Here is a 26026-nt window from a genome sequence, read left to right as displayed (position 1 = left end):
CCTTTAATCTCAGCTCTCAGGAAGCTGATCACTGTGAGTTGGAGGCCAGCCTGGAGCAAGACTGAGTTCCAGGTCAGCCTGAGCCACACTGAGACTCTACCCATAGACTTTGGGGAAATGGACTGCTAAGGGTGAAATAAGTAGGCTCCATGGGAACTGAAATGTCAATGATTCCACATGTGTCTCATGGGCTCTCCTTCTGCTGGTTTGCTTAGCCTGAGTACTGTGGTCACTGTTTTTGCTACTAGACCAGACAAGGAACAGCATACTGCCAATATCAATCTGCATCCCACACAGAAATGACCCAAGAAATGAGGGTGAACACTTCTAGAGTGAAAATATCTGAGAACTCACACCTTTGTGATTATGAGTTTCTCTTTAAAATGTAGCTCCAATGGCTGGAGAGATGGCTTAGCAGTTAAGATGCTTGCCTGCAAAGCCTAAGGACCCACATTTGACTCCCCAGATCCCATGTAATCCATATACACAAGATGACACAGGCCCAAGGTTTCACATGCACACAAGGTAGTACAGGCATCTGGAGTTCAATTACAGTGGCTGGAGGCCCTGGTGCAACAATTTAGCTCTCTCTCTTGCTCACTAAAAAAATAAAATAAAATAATGAGGCAAGATGGTGGTGTAGGAACCACCCCAAAGCAGCCTAGGGGAGAAAAAGAAAAGAAAAAAAAAAAAAAACCTCAGCAAAATACACTCTTCTACTAAAAAGTGAGGGGTATAAGAAATTACCAATGGCAGCAGAAAAGTAGGAGAGACACAGAGCCCACAGTCAGGCAGAAGCAGCTCCAGCAGCAGCGGCGGCACCAGGTCCGTAGAACCACAGCGGCAAGGTTTGGCTAAAGCTGCAGGAGAAGCCAGGTGAGGGGATTTTCCACTCACACCAGAGCTCTTCGCAAACTCAAGAAATGTGGAAAACCGCAGCAAACAACAGAGGAGCAGATCACTAGGTAGAGGATCACATGGACCAGTGGGAGAACTAGAGCCACCATCCATAGCCTCCCCTCCCCCACCGCCAGCGCCAATGCCAGCAAGCACCAGACACCAGGGGAAGGGAGCTCATAGTACCCAGCACCAGCAGTAATCCAAGTTACCAACAAAGGCAAGCCCATCAGGATCACAGCAGATTATTCAACACAAACTTTAAAAGCCAGAAGAGCTTGGAGCAATGTATTCCAAATTCTGAAAGATAACAACTATCAACCAAGGTTACTTTATCCTGCAAAACTAACCATTCAAATAGAGAAATAAGGACATTCCACAACAAAAGTAGGCTAAAGGAATATGTGAAGACAAAACCAGCTCTACAGAAAATACTTGAAAAAATCCTCCATGCTGAAGAGAAAAGAAAAGCATACATATAAAGAACCTGGAAAAAAACAAACAATACTCAAATACTAGTTAACACAAGAGAACAAAGGTAAAACCAAAAGAACTACAAAAAATAAAAGGCAAAAATAAATACACACCTTTCAATAATATCTCATAATATCAACAGCCTTAATGGCCCAACCAAAAGATATAGGTTTGTAGACTGGGTTAAAAAGCAGGATCCTTCAATTTGTGGCCTCCAAGAAACTCACCTTTCTACAAAGGATGGACACTATCTTAGGGTAAAAGGTTGGAAAACAGTGCTTCCAGAAAATGGACCTAGAAAACAAGCCGGGGTTGCTATCCTATTATCTGACAAGGTAGACTTCAGTCCATCATTAGTTAAGGAAAGATACGAAAGGTCACTTTATATTGATTATAGGCACACTCCAACAGGAGGCCATTACAATCCTAAACATATATGCACCTAACATGGGGGCTCCCAACTTCATCAAACAAATGCTATTAGAACTAAGGTCACCAAACACAGTGATAGTGGGAGACTTCAACATCCCACTCTCATCAATTGACAGGTCATCCCGGCAAAAAAAAATAAATAAGAGAGGCATCTGGATTAAATGAGGTCATAGAACAAATGGACCTAATAGATATATACAGGACATTTCATCCAAATGCTATACGATATACATTCTTTTCAGCAGCACATGTAAGATTCTCTAAAACAGACCATATATCACATGATCATCTCATTAGATGCAGAGAAAGCATTTGACAAAACCCAACATCCCTTCATGATAAAAGTCCTACAGAGACTGGGAATAGAAGGAACATATCTCAACATAATAAAGGCTGTTTATGACAAGCCGACAGCCAACATATTAATAAATAGGGAAAAATTGGAAGCTTTTCCACTAAAATCAGGAATAAGACAAGGGTGTCCACTATCCCCACTTTTATTTAATATAGTACTGGAAGTCTTAGCCATAGCAATAAGGCAAGAGATGCACATAAAAGGAATTCAAACTGGAAGAGATCAAGTTATCATTAGTTGCAGATGACATGATTCCATACATAAAGGACCCTAAAGACTCTACCAGCAAACTGTTAGAGCTGATAAACACCTACAGCCATGTAGCAGGATACAAAATAAATACACAGAAATCAGTAGCCTACCTATATGCTAACAACAAACACACAGAGGATGAACTCAGATTCAAAATCCAAAATTGCATCCAAAAAAAAAAAATAATAATGAAGACATGGCACATTTATACATCGGAGTTCTACTCAGCAGTAAAGAGCATTTTTGGCATTTTTATCAAATATTAGGTGGCTATAGGTACCTGGACTTACATCTAGGTCCTCTACTCTGTTCTATTGATCTACATGTCTGCTTTTGTGCCAGTACCATGCTGTTTTTGTTACTGTGGTTCTGAAGTATAGGTTAAAATCAGGTATGGTAATACCACCAGCCTTATTTTTATTGCTCAGTATTGTTTTAGATATTCAAGATTTTTTGTGATTTCAAATGAATTTTTGGATGCCGTATGATTTATTTATATCCTCTTATATTTTGATTAGCCCTCCCTCCACCTCTCCTTTACTCAGTCTGTTCCCCTGACCTCACTTTGGGCCTTTTCACTCCCATTAATCTATTCTTTTATTTAAGTACCCCCTTCCCTTCCTTTGTCTTCCCTATATATCTCTTTTCTAGCTTACTGGACGGTGACATCTCTGTTTGCAAATAAATAAAAATATTTCCTGGGTGTGGTGGCATGCACATTTAAAGAAAAAAAGCTAAAATGAAGTTGAACGTTAGGTGCAAAATGTGGGGAATGATAAATCTGTCAGCTATTACAGCCATGTTAAGGACCCCCCCAGAGAATAAGCCCTGAGTATCACCGTCATTCTCATGCATCCCACTGCTGAGGCCAAGTGAACGCCCATAAAATGCTGTATTCAAGAACCAGCATGTGGCCAAAGGGCATACAGGTTACAGATTTTGGAAAGCTCAAAAGAATGAAATCGGGTTGGGGGTGGCTCAGAGGAAGCAAGCTAGGTCTGATCCTCCCAACCCCCAGCACTAAAGGACAGAGGGACACAGAACCCCAAGCTGTCTCTCTGAACCACTGCTGCACATGGGGAAACTAGGCAGGATGTGGGCTCTGGGCATCCCCAGTGGTGGCTGGGCCTACATGCCTCCAGCTTCTCTTCTCAGCTAGGTGGGACGTGAGCTCTGGTCATCCCCTGTCGTGGCTGGGCCAATGTGCCTCTAGCTTGTCTTCTCAGCTAAGCGGGACACAGGCTCTGGTCATCACCTGTGGTGGCTGAGCCAATGTGCCTCTCGCTTGTCTTCTCAGCTAGGTGCATTTACATCTTGGGCTCTCTTTGACAGGCTAACGGAAACACATTATAGCTCCCCACTGCTCACCCCAGAGGGCAGTCAGCTCAAGAACAGTAAGAAAGCCACAGCAGGTAATTCAACTCTCGCTGGGCGGCAGGCTTGGGACTGACAACCACCAGCCATGACAGAGCTAGCAGGCCAGGCGCGTTAAACCAAGTCTGAATCACTGGCGCTTTGGCTTGGTGCTGCTGGCAGGTGTTCTTGCGAGGATCTGCAATCATCCACCCGCCTGCCTCTGAGGCCTGCTTGCCTGGGTCACCTCCACAGGACTGCCGCATTTTGTCAGGCAGTCTCTGCCACCACACTACAAGCATAATGTCCTGCCGACCCATCTCAAGCAAGAGGCAAGGTCTGGCAGCCCCAGAGAGGCCCCTCCTAGCCTGCCACACAAGAGGAACCTTCCATTTAACATGAGAAAGCTGTGTGTTCTGATAATACCCATGCAGCTGCCTGGTAACTAGTGCCTCAGGGCTCCATTTAGCAGAAATGGTAATGACAGTGATACCATGTCTGATCTGCTGGGCAGTGAGGGAGGTATAAGAAAAGTGAGATTTCTACCTTTTAATTCTTACCCTATGGTGGCATAAATGAATTCCCAAACACATTATTTAATAAAATTCCCATCTTTAGAGAGGTACATTTCATTGTTTTCATCTCCAGGAGGCTGCCAACACTTCCTCTTATTTTAATCCTGACTTACTGGGACCAGCCTAGGGAAAATCATTTTATAGTTTACACCGAGAGGGGGTAGTTGGGAAAGAGTCTACAAGCTACTAAAAATAGGACTGTTTGGGAACCAAAATAAATGAGGAAACTCAATTATGGTTTTAAAAGCTTTAGAGAGGTGATGGATCATTTTGCACCAAGTAGTAGGAAAAATGGAATGACCTCCAACAAATAAGAATATGGTTTCCTGGCAGAGGAAACACTTAGAAGTTGTTGGAAATTCCAGTCTTATGTGTCCTGGTTTTATTCCTCCTAACATTGTCCTTTCTGAAATTCCAAGTATACCCACATTTTGTTGAAACCTTGAAGATTTTAAAATTCTGTCTAGCTGAGTGTGGTAGTACAAACCTTTAATCCCAGCACTCAGGAGGAAGAGGCAGAAGTAGGAAAATCCCTGTACATTCAAGGCCACCCTGAGACTACACTGTGAATTCCAGGTTATTCTGGGCTACAGCAAGACCCTACCTCAAAAAAACAAAATTAAAAAATTCCTCTTGGTGGGGGAGGGGGAGCTGGAGAGATGGCTCAGCAGTTAAGGCACTTTCCTACAAAGCCTAAAGACCTGGGTTCTATCCCCAGTATCCATGTAAAGCCAGATGCACAAAGTGGAACATGTGTCTGAAGTTTGTTTGCAGTGGCTAGAGGCCCTGGTACGCCCATTTTCTCTGTCTATCCCTATTTTATGTCTCTCTGATTGTAAATAATATAAATATATTTTTAAAAGAAAAAGACAAGGCACTGGCAATATGATTTCTCAGTGCTTAGAGATGCTTGCTTGTAAAGTCCGCCAGCCTGGTTTCAATTCCCCCATACCCATGTAAAGCCCAATGCACATTGTGATGGTTTGAATGTATGGTCCCACAGACTCAAGCAGTTTTGTTTTTTTCACTCTAGCCCAGGCTGACCTAGATCTCACTCTGAAGTTCTAGGCTGACTTTGAACACACAGAGATCCTGCCTCTGCTTCTAGAGTGCTGAGACTAAAGACATGGACCACCACGTCTAGATCAAGTCTAACTATCCATCTATCTATCTGACTATCTATCTATCTATCTATCTATCTATCTATCTATCTATCTATCTATCTGACTATCTATCTTTCTATCTATCTATCTATCTATCTATCTATCTATCTATCTATCTATCTATCAATTAATCATCTATTAGAGAAAAAGTCAGAGGGAGAGAAAGAATGGGCATGCCAGGGTCTCCAGCCACTGCAAAAGAACTCCAACTCATGGGTCACCATGTGCATGTGGCTTACGTGGGTTCTGGGAGATCAAACCTGAGTCCCTAGGCTTCGTAGATAAGTGCCTTAACCCCTAAGACATTTCTGCAACCCTCAGGCATTTTTTTAAATTAAGATTGAGCTTGCAACTTGAGTCTCCAGACAGTGGAGCCCTGCTGGGCAAGAGATGTTTCACTGGGGGCCAACCTTGTAGTCCAGCCCTACTACGTATGTAAACAGCAGTTCGAGCTCTGCCTGTCTGGCGACGTCTCTCTGCTGTGCATCTATGGAAGTGAGCCAGCTTCTTCCGCCATGATGATGTTCCCCTGGAATCTGTCAGCCTGAAATAAACCCTTTCCTCCTACAAGCTGCTTCTGGTTGGGTGTTTGTCCAGCAATAAAGAGGAAATTGCAGGGCAGGAAAGATGGCTTAGTGGTTAAGGCACTTGCTTGTGGAAGCCTAAGAACTCATGTACAAATATTCAGGTCCCAAATAAGCCAGACACAAAGTGACGCAAGTACATAATGTCACACATGTGCACAAGGGGTGCACAAATATATGCAGTTTGTTTGCACCAACAGAAGGCTCTGGTGCACCCATTCTCATTCTTTCTCTCTTCTTCTGTCTCAAATAAAAAATAAAAATAAAATAAAAAGAAGTTAACCAGGTGTGGTAGTGTATGCCTTTAACCCCAGCATTCAGGAGGCAGAGGTAGGAGGATCACTGTGAGTTTGAGGCCACCCTGAGACTACATAGTGAGTTCCAGGTAGCCTGGGCTAGAGCAAAACCCTACCTCAAAAGGAAAAAAAAAAAAAAAAAACAACAAAACTGCAACACACATAGTGGCATCCGGAGTTCATTAGCAGGTGCAGGGGCAAGCAGCCGTGGTGTACCCAAAACTCACCCACTCTTTAAAATAATACATATATATACACACATACAAAATATTACTTTCTGTATGTGGGGGAAAGGGAATATAAGTCCAACCCAAGGGGAATATGGCCAATATGCAATATGTTCATTCATATGGTAAAGTTCACATTAAAAAAAAGTTAAAAGTCCAACCCAAGAATGTAAAAAAAGGATTACCTTCCAGCCAGCCACAGGTAAGAAACCTGGCACACCGAATACAGTTCTCCTCAACACTGGCACCCTGCAGAGGCAGGGGCAGGGCTGAGGGCATGGCCTACTGAGGACAGAACTCCATTTCTGAACAGTCTACTCCAGCCTAACACTGAGCAAGCATGGCTCCCACACAGGAGAAACAACAGAACACACCTGAGCATGCAATTAGCACATGAAGTCACCACTGTCCAGAAGAGCTGTGCGCTGCTCTCATGAATCCCAGTCGTATCAATTATGGATACACAAACTGCTATTTGGCCAAAGCAGTGTGCTTTCTTCTCCAGTTCACAATATTCCTGACCTGAAATGTGGCCCATGTGACCCTTCAAATTGCTTCTGGAAACATAAACATGGCTGCTGGCTAATGCCCTTCCTGTAGTTAGAATCTATTTGTCCCAGAGGTTCTACAGACAGGCCCTACACAATCCCTTCTTTGGGAGCAGCTGAGAAATAGTGTCCCCACAGACCAAACCTGCCCCAAAGTCCCACGGGCTCCCGGCCCACAAGCCTTCTGGCCTTCTGAGGAAAAGTCCGAAGGGCTCTCAGTTCTCGAAGAGCTCTCCGCCCGTGCACCCTCTGGTCCCCTAAGGAAAAGGGCCTGGCTGTCATGGATCCCACTTGCCCTCCCATCAGGGCTCAATGCCATGTAGCACCAAATACCCTTCATCACAAACGCCATCCTGCCAGGCACAGAGGCTGTTTCAAACCCTTCTCTAGTCCAGACCACACCCCTTTCTTTCAGACCACACCCCTTTCCTTTAGGCAAGAATGCTCCCTAGGTGCTTCCTTCCTCCAGTCAAATGCCATCTGGCCTTCCATCTGGCCTTGCCCAACCAGACCTTCCACAAGGAACCTGGGAGGCGTCTCCCATTTTGTGTCACTCCTGTCACCTGTTGGCACGGGGGATCCCTCCCGTGTCACAAAGCCCCACTGACCAACTTTCTCAACACTGGGACAAATCCTACCACTTGTCTGCCCTTGACAGGGCCTGGTGAAAACCCAGAGAGTAGGAGAGAATTTGGAGAGTGACATCTAATTTATGTGATGACAGATCTCCGGTGGTGGAGATTTGCTTCTATGCATCTGTCAAACTCCAAAGGAAAGAAAAAAAAAAAAAAAAACAAGCAGGGATGGGAGGGGAGATTCAAAATGAAACAACTGTAACAAGACCCTCATCACACCCTAAGTGAGTAATGTGACCCCTGTCGTTCTCCAAGTCAGTAATATGACCCTCATGACGCTACAAGTATTATGACTCTCCCAGTGAGTAGCGTGACCGCACAGAGCTAGCTGAGCCGAGCTACCTGGAGAGCAGAGCTCTGAGTGCGCACTGTGAGGGTTCACGGAGGCGCTGCGGGTTCTGACAGGGGAGGCAATCGAGCTGGCAGTACTGAGATGACATTTCTTACTAAGCATATGAAAACTAATGCAGGGCACTAACTTTAAAGAAAACTGGGTAAAAGGCACATGGAAACTACTATGTTTGCAACTTTTCCATAAGTATCAATTATTTCTTTTTTAGTTTTTTAAATACTTATTTACTTGACAGAGAAAGAGGGAGAGAGAGAATGGGCACACCAGGGCCTCCAGACACTGCAAAACGAACTCCAGATACATGCACCACCTTGTGTATGTGGCTAACGTGGGGTCCTGGGGAATAGAACCTGGGTCCTTTGGCTTCGCAGACAAACACCTTAACCGCTAAGCCATCCCCCCAGCCCAAGTATCAATTATTTCAAAATGACAATTCAGGGCTCCTCCAAGCTTACACTGTCCTCCTCCTCCTGTCTTCCTCTTTGTCCTCCTACAAGCTTACACAAAAGCCCCATGTCCCTCCAAACTGTTCTCACCAAGCTTACACGGAACCCCCATGTCCCTCCAACCTGTCCTCCTGCAAGCTTACACGGAACCCCCATGTCCCTCCAACCTGTCCTCCTGCAAGCTTACACAGAAGCCCCATGTACCTCCGACCTGTCCTCATCCAAGTCCTGTTAGTGTTTTGCCAATGGCATTTACCTTCCTGAGGAGAACATGACCTTGCCAAGCTGAAGAATGCTGACTGCGATACATAAGAGTGAATGTTGAATTTGTCTGAGTTAAGCAGACTTTTTTTTTTCGAGGTAGGGTCTCACGCTGGCCCAGGCTGACCTGGAATTCACCATGGAGTCTCAGGGTGGCCTCGAACTCATGGCGATCCTCCTACCTCTGCCTCCTGAGTGCTGGGATTAAAGACATGCACCACCACGCCCAGCTCAACAGATTTTTTTCACAACCTCTATTATACTAATGAAGATTGTAAATCTCCACAAAAGCAAGATGACAGACCCCTGATTCTGGTCACCATGCTGATCATCCCCATCAGAAAATAGAGGCCTAAACCAGGTCAACCAGGTTGCAGCACCTCAGCCACTGTGTGTGACAAGATTTAGCAACCCTGGGTGTAAGCCACAGTGTGAACCCGAGAGCTTCAGTGCACATGGATTGGGAAGGGAAGATGGGCAAGCAAGCCTCTCCCCTGTACGGGTGACTACAAATAATGCACGAAGTTCCCCAGGGTCGCCTCACACACACACACACACCAAAAAAAAAAAAAAAAAAACTGAAAACAGGCCTGAAGAGATGGCTTAGTGGTTAAGGTGCTTGCCAGTGAAGCCTAAAGATCCAGGTTAAATTCTCCAGAAGCCAGACGTGCAAGGTGATGCTTGTGTTTGGAGTTCACTTGCAGTGGCTAGAGAACCTGGTGTGCCCATGCCCCTCACCCCAAATAAATAAATAAAATTTAACTTAAAAAATGAAAGTATTGCCAGGTTTAATCCTAGCACTTTGGAGGCAGAGATAGGAGGATCACTGTGAGTTCAAGGCCACCGTGAAACTACTTAGTGAATTCCAGGTCAGCCTGGGCTAGAGAGAGACCCTACCTCTAAAAACAAGACTTTTTCTAAAGTCTTTCTCTCTTCCATATATATATTTGCAATCAGAGAGAGAGAGAGAGACAGAGACAGACAAGAGAGTGGGTACACCAAGATCTCCAGCCCCTGCCAATGCTCTGTGCATCTGCAGTGGGTCCTAGGGAATCGGTCCTTAGACTTAGCAGGCAAGCGCCTTACCAGCTGACCCATGTCTCCAACCCCGCTATCCCTTTTCTCCGCCCCTAAGACAAAGCTTCATCTAGTCAGCTGACAGGAGCCTCAGAAGCCCCGTAGGTTCCCGGAAACAGCTGATTCCAGGTATGGACCTGTGAAGCCTCTGGTGAAGAGCCAGACAACAGGCAGGCCCCAACTGTGCAGAGCAGCTCCCTGTGGCTTTTCACAGGCCCATCCTTCAAGCTGATGGTCTAACATGAACTGAGATAGGAGGATCACCACAAGTTCAAGGCCAGCCTGGGCCACAGAGGGAGCTCCAGGTCCATGTGGACTTGAGTGAGATCCCCCCCATCTCAAAAAACAAAAAGGGGCTGGTGACTGTTGCCTGGTGACCACTGCGGGGAGCCCAGCAACAGTGCAGCCTTCCTCAGGACTCAGCTCCCACTACTGGCGGGTCCAGGTGGTGCTCAAGCTGGCCTGGCACTTCAGCGAAGAGGAAGCATTGCTACCCACTGGCTGCCAGGCAGTGACCAGGGCCTTGTAAACAGCACAGATCGCAGGCTGAAGCGGGCACCTGAGAACCCTCTGGATTAGCAATGACAGCTGCACTCCCGGAACATGGTTTACAACCCAGCATCCACTGTGACTGCCATCCAGAGCCTGCTGCAGACCAACGGGAAGGACTTGCAGGCCTGGCTGTCTCTGAACCACACTCACATGTTTGGTTGCTTTGACCAAGAGGAGGCAGCCTTGGGTTGTCTGGAGTGCAGCAGGCCACTAATGCTGTGGACCGGAAGAGGCTTTCTCCTAAGCAGCACAGCTTAGGAGCAAAGCAAGTGTCTCACTGACGTGAGTCTGGTACATGTTTATTTGCATGGCAGCCACAGGCCTGAGAAAAGGCTTTGTCTTCTGTCAAGGGCACAGCCACAGAACTGCCCTGGATAGGCTGTTCACATACAGCCTTGATGCTCCTGTGTACACACGATGATTGCCCCTTGGATTAAAAAGGGAGCTATAGCCGGGAGTGGTGGCACACACCTTTAATCCCAGCACTTGGGAGGCAGAGGTAGGAGGATCGCCGTGAGTTCGAGGCCACCCTGAGCCTCCATAGCGAATTCCAGGTCAGCCTGGGCTAGAGTGAAACCTTACCTCAAAAAGCCAAAAAAAAAAAAAAAAAAAAAGGAGCTATGTCTTCTCTTAATATTCATACTCTTATATTAATGCTACTCTCATTTTTTGGTAGAGAATCTTCTCTTTTCAGATGGCAGTGACTTTGGGATGACTCAGAAGGCATCATGGTGCTGGAAAGAAGTGACAGGAGTTCTCAGCACTATAATATCTCTATCACACCTTCCAAGGCTCAGGGTCTATTGTGGAAGAGGTGGCACAAAGAATGTAAGAGCCAAAAAGAAAGAGTAGGACTCCTTATAATGTGCTCCCCCCAGACACAAAATGGCCTGATATCCATGACCTCGCAGTGTCTGACACTACCTACATAAGACCATCATAATAGGAGGAAAAAATCATGACATCAAAATAAAAGAGAGGCTGATTGAGATGGGGAGGGGATATGGTGGAGAATGGAGTTTCAAAGGGAAAAGTGGGGGGAGGGAGGGTACTACCATGGGATATTTTTTATAATCATGGAAAATGCTAATAAAAATTTTAAAAAAATAAAAAATTAACTTGAAACAAAAAAAGGGGGGGAGCTATGAACAAACTTTTAGAATTTTTTTGTTTATTCATTTATTTATTTTGGTTTTTCGAGGTAGAGTCTCACTCTGGCTCAGGCTGACCTGGGATTCACTATGTAGTCTCAGGGTAGCCTGGAACTCACAGCAATCCTCCTACCTCTGCCTCCTGAGTGCTAGGATTAAAGGCATGAGCCTAGTTTAGAATTGTATTTGGAACTGAAATAAAAGATAAAACAGTAGAAGAACAAGGTCAAGGAAATTAGGATATCTCTCGGAAGGTAGAAAAGAAATATTTCAGAGATTCAGGGAGAGAGCACTTCCCTAGCATGAGGCCCCAGGGTTCAATCCCCAGTATCAGAAAGAAAATAGGGACTGGAGAGACAACTTACAGGTTAAGGTGCTTGCCTGCTAAGCTTAAACACCCAGGTTTGATTCCCCAATACCCACATAAGCCAGATTCACAAAATGGCACGTGTATCTGGAGTTCATTTTCAGTGGCTGTAGGCCCATTCTCTCTATCTGCCTCTTTCTCTCTGTCTCCAATAAATAAATAAAATATTAAAAGATAGAAAATAGATAATACAAGAAAAAAAAAATCATGAAGCCCACCTTTAATCCCAGAACTAGAGAGGCAGAGGTAGGAGGATCACGGTGAGTTCGAGGCCACGCTGAGACTATATAGTGAGTTCCAGGTTAGCCTGAGCGAGAGTGAGACCCTACCTCGAAAAAAAAAAATTTTCATGAAAATCAGAAGTTCAACCCCACTGACCCAAAATCTGACTAAGTAATGCCCAGAAAGAGAAAGTGCAAAGAGGTGTCACCACAGAAATGAAAGGGACATGCTCCCAGGCCGAAATGGACGTGTAGGGCCACTAGATAGAATGCAGGCAGCCTGCCTCCACATGCGCCTCACATAACCGCACATACTCTTTTACTACAAACATGCTCCCTTCTTTCTCTGAGCAGCCCAGCTTGGCACCTCTACCCGATGCCCCCCACCTCCACACACCCAATGGAAAGGTCCACATTGCACACCCAGGGAGTCAGAACCAGCAGCTCCACCTTGTCACCCAGCACAGGTGTGACGGTGCGACCACACTGTCCCCATGACAGCCAGACATACCCGCCTTGCTCACCCAGCTCAGGTGTGACGGTGCGACCACACTGTCTCCATGACAGCCAGACACACCCGCCTTGCTCACCCAGCTCAGGTGTGACGGTGCGACCACACTGTCCCCATGACAGCCAGACACACCCGCCTTGCTCACCCAGCACAGGTGTGACGGTGCCACCACACTGTCTCCATGACAGCCAGACACACCCGCCTTGCTCACCCAGCTCAGGTGTGACGGTGCCACCACACTGTCCCCATGACAGCCAGACACACCCGCCTTGCTCACCCAGCTCAGGTGTGACGGTGCCACCACACTGTCCCCATGACAGCCAGACACACCCGCCTTGCTCACCCAGCTCAGGTGTGACGGTGCGACCACACTGTCCCCATGACAGCCAGACACACCCGCCTTGCTCACCCAGCTCAGGTGTGACGGTGCCACCACACTGTCCCCATGACAGCCAGACACACCCGCCTTGCTCACCCAGCTCAGGTGTGACGGTGCCACCACACTGTCCCCATGACAGCCAGACACACCCGCCTTGCTCACCCAGCTCAGGTGTGACGGTGCGACCACACTGTCCCCATGACAGCCAGACACACCCGCCTTGCTCACCCAGCTCAGGTGTGACGGTGCGACCACACTGTCCCCATGACAGCCAGACACACCCGCCTTGCTCACCCAGCTCAGGTGTGACGGTGCGACCTCACTGTCCCCATGACAGCCAGACACACCCGCCTTGCTCACCCAGCTCAGGTGTGACGGTGCCACCACACTGTCCCCATGACAGCCAGACACACCCGCCTTGCTCACCCAGCTCAGGTGTGACGGTGCGACCACACTGTCCCCATGACAGCCAGACACACCCGCCTTGCTCACCCAGCTCAGGTGTGACGGTGCGACCACACTGTCCCCATGACAGCCAGACACACCCGCCTTGCTCACCCAGCTCAGGTGTGACGGTGCGACCACACTGTCCCCATGACAGCCAGACACACCCGCCTTGCTCACCCAGCTCAGGTGTGACGGTGCCACCACACTGTCCCCATGACAGCCAGACACACCCGCCTTGCTCACCCAGCTCAGGTGTGACGGTGCGACCACACTGTCCCCATGACAGCCAGACACACCCGCCTTGCTCACCCAGCTCAGGTGTGACGGTGCCACCACACTGTCCCCACTGTCCCCATGACAGTCAGGCCCAGGCACTAACTACCCAGAAGGCCTCTCCCCAGGGCTGGTGCTCTCTGAATCCATTCCTCTCAAGATTAAAAGCAGACATTTTTGTTTTATTTTGTTTTGGTTTTGAGGTAGGGTTCTAGCCCAGGCTGACCTGGAATTCACTCTATAGTTCCAGGCTGGCCTCAAACTCATAGCAATCCTCCTGCCTCTGCCTCCCAACCACTGGGATTAAAGTCATCTTCCACCACACCTGGCAGACAGAATGATTGGAAGCTGGTTTTCTCTCAGTTAGCACCTGGGAGTCCTAGGAAAGAGCCAGGTAGGGAACAGGCCTGAGTGCAGGTCACCGCTTCTGCTGCGGGCTGCCAGAGGAAACTTGGGCCTAAAATGACAAGCATGGCGGCACCCATCATCTCAGCACTGGGAGGCACGACAGCAGCAAGCTCCAGGCCAACCAGGGCCATACAGTGAGACTCTGTCTCAAAAGGAAGGACAGAAAGGAACAAGAATGAGATGGAGGAGGGGAGGGGAATCCCAACAAGCTGGGCACCCACCTAACTGAGCTCAGCAATTGCCTCTGCCCAGGAAGTAAGATAGGGCGGTGTGAGGTTGGTCGCAACTCAACAGTTACTCCGGGAAGTCTGCTCTGCTCAGACTCCGCAGGGTCCGCTGCCACCCTAGGGCCGCACCAGCAAAGCCAGCTCTCGCTCCAGCTCATGAGTCCAGGCATCAAGCCGGGCTTGATGGCACATGCCTTTGATCCCAGCACTCAGGAGACAGAGATAGGAAGATCACTATGAGTTTGAAGACTGCCTGACTGAAATGAGAGTAAGTGCCAGGTCAGCCAGGGCTAGCGTGAGACCCTACCTGGGGTTGTGGGGTTGGGGGAGGAATTAGCCCAGTCATGTGTCCCAACCTGAGAGCATCTGTCAGACTCTGCTATGAAGAGAAATGAAGGGAGAGGAGGCTATAGGCCCTAGAAAACACTAGTCCAGGCCAGACAGAGCTTGATTTAAACTTTTAAAATATTTAGCCATATGATACATACACCTTTAAAATATTTAAATGTACCTTTTAAATATTTAATTATGCCATTTCAATATTTCGCCATCTGGTCTCCATTTATACTCTTGCCCCAGGTCTCACAAACACCAAGGGCCAGCAGGAAGACAGTCTAATTGTTCCTTCTTGATGTACTGAGCAGAAAAGGTGCCTTGTTCCAGGACATATGGCTAGTAAGTGGTGGGGGACAGATTAGAATCTAGATTTTTTGCCTCTTTGTGACCGCAGACATCTAAAATTAAGTCCAAATTTAGTGATACAAGCATATTATTTAGAAATAAGTAGTTAACAGCCGGGTGTGGTGGCACACTCCTTCAATCCCAGCACTTGGGAGGCAGGGGTAGGAGGATCACCGTGAATTTGAGGCCATCCTGAGACTACATAGTTAATTCCAGGTCAGCCTGGGCCAGAGTGAGACCCTACCTCCAAAAAACAAAAAAAAAAAAAAAAAAGAAAAAGAAAAAAAAGAAGTAGTAAAGAAACACATTGAGAAGTTCAAATTAACCACCTACAGGAATTATAACTGGAATGCTCTATTACTATCAGTATATGTATTATTCAAAGAAAAAAAAATATTTAAAACAAAGAGGGCTGGAGAGATGGTTTAGTGGTTAAGACACTTTCTAGCAGAGCCAAAGGACCTAGATTCGATTTCCAAGTACCCACATAAAGCCAGATGCACAAGTTGGTGAATTCATCTGGAGTTTGTTTGCAGTGGCTGGAGGTCCATTTCTCTGTCTCTTTCTGCCTCCCCCCAACAAATAAATATGTTTAAAAAAAATTTAAGTATTAAGGGCTGGGCTGGTGAGATGGCTTAGCGGTTAAGGCATTTGCCTGCAACGCCAAAGGAGCTCAATTTGATTCCCCAGGACCCACGTAAGCCAGCTGCACAAGGTGGCACATGTGTCTGGAGTTCACTTGCAGTGGCTGGAGGCCCTGGTATACCCATTCTCTCTCACTCTCCCTCTCCCTCTTTCCCTCTCTTGCTCTCTCAAATAAATAAATAAATTTTTAAAAAGAGAGAGAGTTAGGGGCTAGAGGGATGGCTTAGCAGTTAAGGCACTTGCCTGCAAAGCCTAAGGACCCAGGTTTGATTTCCCCAGGACCCACATAAGCCAGCTACACAAGGTGGCACATGTGTCTGAAGTTCGTTTGCAGTGGCCATTCATTCTCTCTCTCTTTTCTCTCAAATAAATAAAAATTTAAAAATGTAAATAAATCATTCTGCTCCTTCAGCTTAATTCCTCCAAAAACACACAATATATAACTTGTGCTTTTTCTAATGCAAATGCAAGCCCAGCATATCAGGAAACAACTTCATTTACTATACATAGCCTCAGAGAGCATTTAGTGTGGCCTCAAAACTGCGCAATGAAATACAACAAATGTTAAGTACAGAAACCCAGAAATTGTGAGCTTATGTTACAATCTAATTCTGTGAATGTGAGGGAAATGTATTAGATGGCATTTTCTTTTTAACTCTCCCTCCCTCAATGCATTTAAGACCCACTTACCCAATGGGTTTGTTTGTGGGAGGGTGGATGTGTTTTATATAATGGGAAAGAGGTGGGAAGGGAAGGCAAGCTTTAAGAATCTGAGCATTTTTAGATGATTTAATATTCCAGAACACTGTATAGCTTAGAAAATGATCTGCTAATCCAAGCACACAGGAGCCGCTCTGTGAGGCTCACCAAACCTGAAGTCCACTTAATGACATTAACAACAATCCCCTTGAAGACCAAGACCAGGATTGAAGAAAATCCCAACCCAAAGAACATTTTGTCTAACCATTCAAGCCCTGGGGGAAAACAGAAAGGAAAAAGAAAAAGAAAAAAAGCTTGCAAGCTAAGATTTGACCCGGCACAGCTGGGGCGTGGAAGAGCCCAGCCGTGTGGCCTTCGAGACCCCGCGCAGGCAGGCTGAGAGCTGCAGGGCTGGGCCTGCCTCACACGGAGCCTGGCAACACCCTTGTTCAAGTCCTTCCAACCCAGTCTTGTGAACAGCGATGCAAATCACACTGTTGGTCTGCCATGAATTAAATGTGCCTAAAGGGGGGCTCCAAGTGGTTTGTACTACAGTAAGGCAGACATGTGAGAACCAAAGGAGAGGCAGAGGTATGTTCCCATATTGAGCTGGGTGACTGGACAGAAGAAATGGGTGAGAGGGTGGACAGACGAGTGGATGCAGGGAAGGGGAGACAGGATATGGTATGTGCTGCAACCCTCTTTCTTTGCCCATCTTCTTTCTCATCACACAGGTGGTGAGCTGTCTGGGTCCCAGGAGACCCCACAGGTGAGCCCAGTGCTTAGGAAGGTTTCCAGAAGAGGCAACTTCAAAGGCTAGATGCAGATGTTTACTTCAGTTTATGTTAGGGATGATAAAAGTTTTACTGAGAGTAACAGTGATTATGCCACTCAACTATATTTGGAAAATGAGGAGATCGAGATAGGGTCTTATGCTAGCTCAGGCTGACCGGGAACTCACTCTGTAGTCCCAGGATGGCCTCGAACCCATGGCAATCCTTCCTCAGCCTCCTGAGTGCTGAGGTTAAAGGTGTGTACCACCACACCTAGCATAAACTATATTCTTATGAATAATTAAATGTATGTAATTTTTACTACAATTAAAAAAAAAAGAGTGGAACATGGTTGCACACGCCTTTAACCCCAGCACGCAGGAGGCAGAGGTAGGAAGATCACCTTGAGTTCAAGGCCACCCTGAGACTACATAGTGAATTCCAGGTCAGCCTGAGCTAGCATGAGACCCTACCTTGAACCCCGCCCCCCATAAAAAAGGGGGCTTAAGGCCCTGAGCTACATCCCTAGCACTACAGAAAAATAAGTAAAATGTTCATTTGCCCAGAAGGACTGTTTTGATTCCTAGCACAAGAGAAAGAGAGAGGAGGAGAGAATGATCATGCCAGGGCCTCCTGTGACTACAGATGACTCCAGAAACACGGGCCACATTGTGCAGAATCAAGCCTGGGCCACCAGCACTGCTGAGACATCTCGCCTGCTCTTAGAAATGTATTCTGCTGTTTGCCCCTTTGTGATGGTCAAGAACACGCCTTCCCTAGCCGTAAGCGCCGTGGCCCTGCAACGCGCTCGTACACGAGCAAGAGAGGAGCAGGTGGGGGCAAGCCCTGCCCTCTACCGTGACTTCACCAGGCACATTGTGGGCTGTGGGCTGGCCACAGGCAAGAGCCAGCTTCACCCAGCACGTAGGCAAATAACGTTTAAACTGGATCCTTTTTGTTTGTTTTTATTTATTTGAGAGCAACAGAGAGAGAAAGAGGCAGATAGACAGTGAATGGGCACGCCAAGGCCTCTAGCCACTTTACACAAACTCCAGATGTATGCACCTGCTTGTGCATCTGGCTTACGTGGGTCCTGGGGAACTGAACCTCGAACTGGGGTCCTTAGGCTTCACAGGCAAGTGCTTAACCGCTAAGCCATCTCTCCAGCCTTTTTTTTTTTTAAATTGGATTCTTACATAGTCTCAGGCTGGCCTTGGACTAGCAGTCATCCTCCTACCTCAGCCTCCCAAGTGCTGGGATTAAAGGCGTGCACCACCGGGCCTAAGCTGAATTCTTAAGTGCAAGACTTCCCCAAAGCTTTATTCTGACACCCCATTGAGACTTTTTTTTTTTTTTTGGTTTTTCGAGGTAGGGTCTCACTCTGGCTCAGGCTGACCTGGAATTCACTATGTAGTCTCAGGGTGGCCTCGAACTCTCGGTGATCCTCCTACCTCTGCCTCCCGAGTGCTGGGATTAAAGGCATGCGCCACCACGCCTGGCCCCCATTGAGACTTTTAATAGCAGTATACATTCTGACTGGCAAAGGAAGGCTGTAGCACGAAATGTTTAGCAAAGCTCTCTAACCCCTATGTCCTTTCTCCCCAAGAGCATCTCAGGGTGCACTATGCTTCTGGGGAAGTACTTACTCTACCTTCCTGATGGGCTCTGCTGGTTTGCAGCAAGTACGCAGCAGAGGCAGCCGGGCTCTGTGGAAGACGTGGCCGCTGCTCAGCAGAGGGACACTGATACCTTCTGTGACTGGCGCCCTGTGGACAGTCCACGATGGACAAGTCACTGCAGGTCAAGCCATAACAACAGTGTAGAAGAGACACCAAACCGGAGCCTCTGCCAAAGGCCCTGTGCCACGGGGGTGCTGGGGAAGGAGGGACAGGCTCAGGTAGTTTCCTTGCCCTTTCCTGCTGGTATAAGCCACAAGTGGGGGCTGGAAAGATGGCTTAACTGTTAAGGGAGATGGCTTAACGGTTAAAGTACTTGCCTGCAAAGCCAAAGGACCCTGGTTCAATTCCCCAAGACCCATGTAAGCCACATGCACAAAGGAGCACATGTGTCTGAAGTTCATTTGCAGTGACTACAGACCCTGACATACCCATTTTCTCGCTCGCTCTCTTTCTTTCACTCATTTGCCTTTTTCTCACTCAAATAAATAAATAATTTTTTTTAAGCCTCAAGTGACCAGGCGTGGTGGTGCACGCCTTTAATTCCAGCACTCAGGAAGCAAAATAGGAGGATTACCTTGAGAATACAGAATAAATTCCAGGACAATTTAGGCTAGAGTGGGACCCTACCTTGAAACCACCCTCCCCCCCCCAAAAAAAAGCCACAAGTGGGCTGGAGAGATGGTTAGCAAGTAAGGTGCTTGCCTGCAAAACCTAATGACCCAAGTTCAATTCCCCAGTTCCAATGTAAAGCCAGATACACAAAGTGGCACATGCATTGCAGTGGCTAGAGACCCTTATGCACCTTGTGCGCCCTTTTTCTCTCTCTCTCTTTCTCTGCTTGCAAATAAAGAAAAATAGCCACAAGTAATGCAGAAAAGTCACTCTCCATAGCTAATTTTGGGAACAGACCACACTACCCACTGGGTGTCCAATCAAGCCAAAGATTCAGAGGACTTCCACTTATCTTATTGTCTTGTCTTAGATGTGAAGTGTTCAGTCTTCACACTGATTGGATTATACTTCAAGATTAAACCAGTCTATGCTGAATATTGAGGACGCGGAGTGATGGGAGTAGTAGTTTTTAGTTACTATGATAAGGAGAGTTGTGTGTATATTGGGCAATCTTTTTATAAAAAATAAATGGTTGTCTTTAATAAATATGATAAATTTTTAAAAAGCCACAAAGTAAGCTAGGCATGATGGTACACACCTTTCCTCACCCTGGGACTACACAGTGAATTCCAGGTCAGCCTGGGCTAGAGGGAGACCATACCCAGGGGGGGAAAAAACGCACAAATGACAGAATGAACAAACAAGGAGGGAGGGAGGAAAGGAGGGAAGAGAGACTAAAGTGTGGACCATACCCAGACAGGCTACTTATTACACAGGTACTGCAGGCAGAAATGGCATGCAGAGCCCCTCTCCTCCTGAGTCTGGAACATGACTCATCTATGTGAGCACCAACATGGCGCACAGCCCAGGGCAGAACCCAATGAACCCAATGAAGGAAGCCCAGGGAATGTGTAACCAAGGGAAGGGGGAGGGGCTAAGTACTTGGGTTCCAAATGTATCGAACTTCCCAATTATCTCATTTCTAAAGCTAACCGTTAACCTAACTGACTGACGTCTGAAGCAGCTCAGCTCACAGAGCTTCCCATCACCCTGGCGGCTCCTTTGAAGTACAAATCAGAAAGGCGGAGACATCATCTGAAATACCCTAATGCCATGGTCTGATGAGGGCACTGCTTGGACGGCACATCATGCTGTCTCAGTGGCTGAGGGACCACCCTGATGCCAATGCCCATGCACCTGGCAGAACACACTACTCAGCCTTCTGTTCAAATGTGTCTTCCTTCATTCCTGGGCCTTAACACTCCATGCCAACACTCCAGCCAGAAGTACAGGCGGCCAACAGCACAAGGCCAGGGAGGCCGGCTCAGGAAAGAGAACCTGGCAACAGAGCCTCGCAACACGGCGCAGGCAGGAGCACGCGGACAGCAGTAGCGTCCCAAGTTCTGTTGTCGCCTTGGTCTTGTGAAGTAAGCGTCTGTGTTTCAGAGGCTGTCCTCAAACTTGCCATCCTCCTGTTTCAGCCTGAGCCTGGAACTCTGTCACAGGTTTGCTTGCACTCAACACCATGTGGGAGGAGCAGCTCCACATCTACGTGGGCCTCCTCCACGTCACAGGCGCCCTTCCACGCTGTCCATGCTTACAGGGTGCTGCAGGCAGGTTCGCATTGCTTATTTTGGCTTACAGACTCGAGGAGAAGCTCAATGATGTCAGAAGAAAATGACAGCATAAGCAGAAGGTGGACATCAGCCCCTGGCCCACATAACTTGAACAGGAACAGGAGAGTGTGCCAAACACGGGCAAGGGCAAACTGGCTATATAATACCCATAAGCCCGTCCCCAACAATGCATTGCTTCCGCCAGGTGTGGTGGCGCACACCTTTAACCCCAGCACTCGAGAGGCAGAGGTAGGAGGATCGCCATGAGTTCAAGGCCACCCTGAGACCACAGAGTGACTTCCAGGTCAACCTGAGCTAGAGCAAAACCCTATCTCGAAAAACCAAAAAGAAAAGAAAAGAAAAGGCTTCCAAGAGACATTAATTCCCAAATCTCCATCAGCTGAGAACCTAGCATTCAGAACACCTAAGTTTATGGGGACACCTGAATCAAACCACCACACAAGGATTCAAGAGGAGCCTTTAAATTGGGGTGCTGGTATTGCCAAAGGGGTTAGAGCCAAAGCAAATAGCCACCTTGCTTGCAAAGCCTCACAATACAATTCCCCAGATGCACAAAGTAGTGCATGTGTTCTGGAGTTCATGTGCAATGACAAGAAACCCTAATGTGCCCATTCTCTCTCTTTCTCAAATAAGTAAAAAAATAAAACATGAGCTGGGCATAATGGCACATGCCTTTAATCCCAGCACTTGGGAGGCAGAGGTAGGAGGATTGCTGAGAGTTTGAGGCTACCCTGAGATTACATGGTGAATTCCAAGTCAGCCTGAGCTAGCATGACCCTACCTTGAAAAACCAAATTTTATATATATATATATATATATATATATATATATATATATATATATATATATATATATATATATATTTTTTTTTTTTTTTTTTAAATGACAGTAATACAACCTCTTCTTGGCCTTCTGGCTAGGAGCCCATGTAGTGATAATAACAAGTCACAACCTTTACAGTCAACCCTCACGCTGGGCCGTGCACCCTCAACCACAGTGGGCTAGGCTGGCACGTAGACTCCTACCTGCTCCTTCCTCACGGAGCTGAGCTGGAAGAAACCAACAGACATTATGACTTGTACATGTCTTAGCCTGAAGGAAATCTTCCCATTAAGTCAAAAATACTTAAGCAAGACGTTCATCAGGATAAGGAGATGGTGCAAACTGACACTGACTGGCACTCAGCACATGCCAGGTGACAAAGAAAACAGTCTGGTCAACAACAATAAACAGTTGGACAGAAGGGCAAAATTAATAGTCACCTTTAATGCAAGGGTGGGGTCACTACCAACAGCAGGAAAAAAAGTGGAAGGAGGGGAAAGAGCTAACTTTTTAGTTTTTATTTAGTTTTGTTTGAGGCAAGCCCAACAGACTGGCCTTGTTTTTTTGCATGAACAAGAGCAAGAGAGATGCAGAATTGGCACACAAGGGCCTCCAGCCACGGTAATCCTACTCCAGATGTGTGCGCCACCTTGTGTACATGTGCGACCTTGTGCATGTGTCACCTTGTGCACCTGGCTTATGTGAGACCTGGAGAGTCGAACATGGGTCCTTAGGCTTCACTGGCAAGTGCCTTAACCACTAAGCCATCTCTCCGGCCCTCATTTTTACTTTTTTTTTCATGGTAGGGGTTCACTCTAGCCCAGACTGTCCTGGAATTCACTCTGCAGTCCCAGGCTGGTCTCAAACTCATAGCAATCCTCCTACCTCTACCTCCCAAGTGCTGGGATTAAAGTGCCACCACACCCGGCTATATCAGGTAGTTTTGTGCGTGTGTGTGCACATGCATATGTGTGTGGTATCGCATGTGCAGGGTCACACATGTGCATCTTGCACATGAATGTGCATGTGCACAGGCCAGAGGAAGATGTTCTGTGTCCTCTGCTGCTGCTCTTCTGGCCTCATTTCCCTGAGACAGTCCCTCACTGAACCTCATGTCCTGTTTTATGGGTAGATGGTGGACCAGTGAGCACCAGTGATCCTTCTAGCTCTGTCCATACATTCAGTGCTCAGGCAGGCATGGCCATGCCTGGCTTTTGACATGGCTGCTAAGGATCAAACTCAAATTCTTAAGCTTGCACAGTCAGAACTCTTACCTACTGAGCCATCTCCCCAGCCCCCTTATTTGCAGATATTTTAAATGTTCGTAAGTATACGGGCTCTAGTCCCTCTCTAAGAGAAAACAACCTTTTTACCCGGTAAAAGAAGAGCTAGGGCTAAGAGGAAGGGACAGGATGACAGGAGGGAAGAGGACACAGAGCAGGGGCTACAGGAAGTACTTGAGAAGCAGTTTACTAACCTATCCTTACGTCCTACACGTCTCAAAAGCAAAAACAGAGCTGGAGAGATGGCTTAGCGATTAATGTACTTGCCTACAAAGCCAAAGGACCCAGGTTCAATTCCCCAGGACCCACATAAGCCAGATGCACAAGGGGGCACATGAGTCTGGAGTTCGTTTGCAGTGGCTGGAGGCCCTGGCATGCCCATCCTTTCTCTCCCCTTCTCTCCCTATTTCTCTGCCAAATAAATAAAAGGAAAATATTAATTTAAAAAGACTACGAAAACAGGTAAGAGTGCTGGGCGTGGTGGCGCACACCTTTAATCCCAGCACTGGGAGGCAGAGGTGGGAGGATCACATGAGTTTGAGGCCACCCTAAGACTACACAGTGAATTCCAGGTTAGCCTGAGCTAAAGTGAGACCATACCTTGAAAAACCAAAAAAAAAAAAAAACAGGTAGGAGTGAAAGGTATTCCTTCGCAGGGCAAATGAGTGTTAAGAGAGTCCACTGATGAATACTGGCTACATATGCAGAAGGTACTAAGGAGTTCACAAATACCATTTTCACAAAAACAGCCAAGAACACCTAAGAGCTAACGGCTCTGCATCCAAGGAGAGCCAACGTCTGGGTCCGCCCTGCTGGGGCTGTTAAGCGGGATGAGCACTTCATCTTACTTAAGAGTTTATGCCTCTTAAGCACCTGTTCCGCTTCTGGAGAATGTCCGTTTAAGTAGAAAGCACAAGTCAGTATGAGTACTGTTTTCTTTCTTACTGTGTTTCACAGAAAACAGGAATGGGCACAGACCTACACTGCACAGCTCCAAGAGCTCAGGGCACTAGCCACAGTGCCTCTGGTGTGTGGCCTGAGGCAGCCTGCGGGGAGCTGACAAGCCTCCCAGGAACCCACTTTAGAGTGCACAGCTCCGATGGGCTAGTGACTAAGGCACATATCCACCAAGAAAGCAAGGAAGAGAACACCATACGCTGGAGATGGTACAAATGAAAGAAAGGCATGGGGCGCAGTGGTGCACACCTTTAATACCAGCACCCTGGGAGGCAGAGGTAGGAGGAAGGCCACCCTGAGACTACACAGTGAATTCCAGGTCAGCCTGGGCAACAGTGAAACCCCATCTCGAAAAACCAAAATAAATAAATAACTATAGTTTATTTCAAAGTGTGAAACTAGAAGATGGATTTGGAGCTCATCCAGACATTCCTGACTTCTGCACGGAGTAACTGATTTAATATCTGATTTGCACTTTCTCTAAACAGTAAGTTTCAAAAGGTTCCTTGTCCCTCCACCAATGAGCCATCTATGGGTTTTATCCTGACTCTGGTTATATAAAATATTCCATGAAGGTTGTACCCTATTATTCAATTAACTTGATAGCTTTAAAATATTAAGTTTACATCATTTATAACAGAACTGAGCCCCAAAAATTGCCTTATAGAGTGATTCCATTGTCTGAGAAAGGAGACAAGGGGAGCCAGCCCTGGCCAGCCACAGGCGGTCCTTCAAGGAAAACTATTTACATATTACTTCTAGTCCCCAAGGCTGTCCCAGGGGAACCCGGGGATAAAGCCCAGGACTGCAGTCACTTCCTCCGGAAGTGGCTCCAACCACAGCAGCTGCCGCCTCACCCACTCTGCTGGTCTCCAACACCAGGGAGGCGCCAGACTTGGGGCGGGGCCCCGGCAACCGCAAGCAGCAATCCTGAGCAGCCGGTGCAGCAGACCCGAGTCTTCTGCTTAGGTGGCCGGGCCGGCAGTGCGGGCAGAGGGCTCAGGTCCCTGCTGACACAGCACACTGGAGCTTTCTTCCTCCCCAGCAGACCAGCAGCCCCCCAAGCCCTTAAGTGGCAGGTGCTACATCACTCTTGGCCCCAATCTGTATCTACAATTCCCAAATTAGGCAGCTGTGGTCAACCCACATGACGTTTTCTTTTTTGCTCAAGAGTCAAAAATAGAAGCAGGCTGACTTAATGTGAGACAGAGGTTCCTAAACAGAGAAATATCTACTGACTTAACATGCAGAGTCCAAAAATACCTGCCCAGTGGTTTTCTATTGAAAACAATGAAGACTTAAAGGGCAAGGCTACCCTTAGATTGGCACAGTAAAATCATATATCTGCAAGAAAAATGCAAAGACACACCTTTAATCCCAGCATTCAGGAGGCAGGGATAGGAGGATCACTGTGAGTTCAAGGCCAGCCTGAGACTACATAGTGAATTCCACATCAGCCTGGGCTAGACCAAGACCCTACTTCAAAAAATCCAAAAAGGAGGGCTGGAGAGATGGCTTAGCAGTTAAGGCGTTTGCCTACAAAGCCAAAGGACCCAGGTTCGATTCCCTAGGACCCACATAAGCCAGATGCACAAGGGGGGGCATGCATCTGGAGTTCATTTGCAGTGGTTAGAAGCTCTGGTGGCGCCCATTCTCTCTCTCTTTCTCTCTCTGTCAAATAAGTAAATAAAATTTTAAATATCCAAAAAAGAAATGAAAATGCAAATACAAAAATAAAGGCTTAAACTGGGCCTCATGGCTGGACCTGGAAGCCC

At 47.2% G+C, this 26026-nt stretch overlaps 1 protein-coding gene across 16 annotated transcripts in view; it reads right to left on the bottom strand.

Annotated features, from left to right (window-relative positions):
- The window catches only part of Znf532 (zinc finger protein 532), a 133191-nt gene that overhangs the window by 74868 nt on the left and 32297 nt on the right, over positions 1 to 26026 (bottom strand). The window contains exon 1 of one of the 16 annotated variants that reach the window (XM_045134640.1): positions 18908 to 19024. The exons of 14 other annotated variants lie outside the window; for them this stretch is intronic. The gene's annotated coding sequence lies outside the window, so the exon portion shown is untranslated. Of the gene's footprint in view, positions 1 to 18907; positions 19025 to 26026 lie in introns of those variants that run through there. One more of the 16 variants, XM_045134645.1, reaches the window with a different exon arrangement.

Source organism: Jaculus jaculus, chromosome 15 (genome assembly GCF_020740685.1).
Source record: "Jaculus jaculus isolate mJacJac1 chromosome 15, mJacJac1.mat.Y.cur, whole genome shotgun sequence".
Lineage (NCBI taxonomy): Eukaryota > Metazoa > Chordata > Mammalia > Rodentia > Dipodidae > Jaculus > Jaculus jaculus.
Note: the sequence above shows the minus strand (reverse complement) of the source record. Positions and strands in the feature narration are given on the sequence as shown.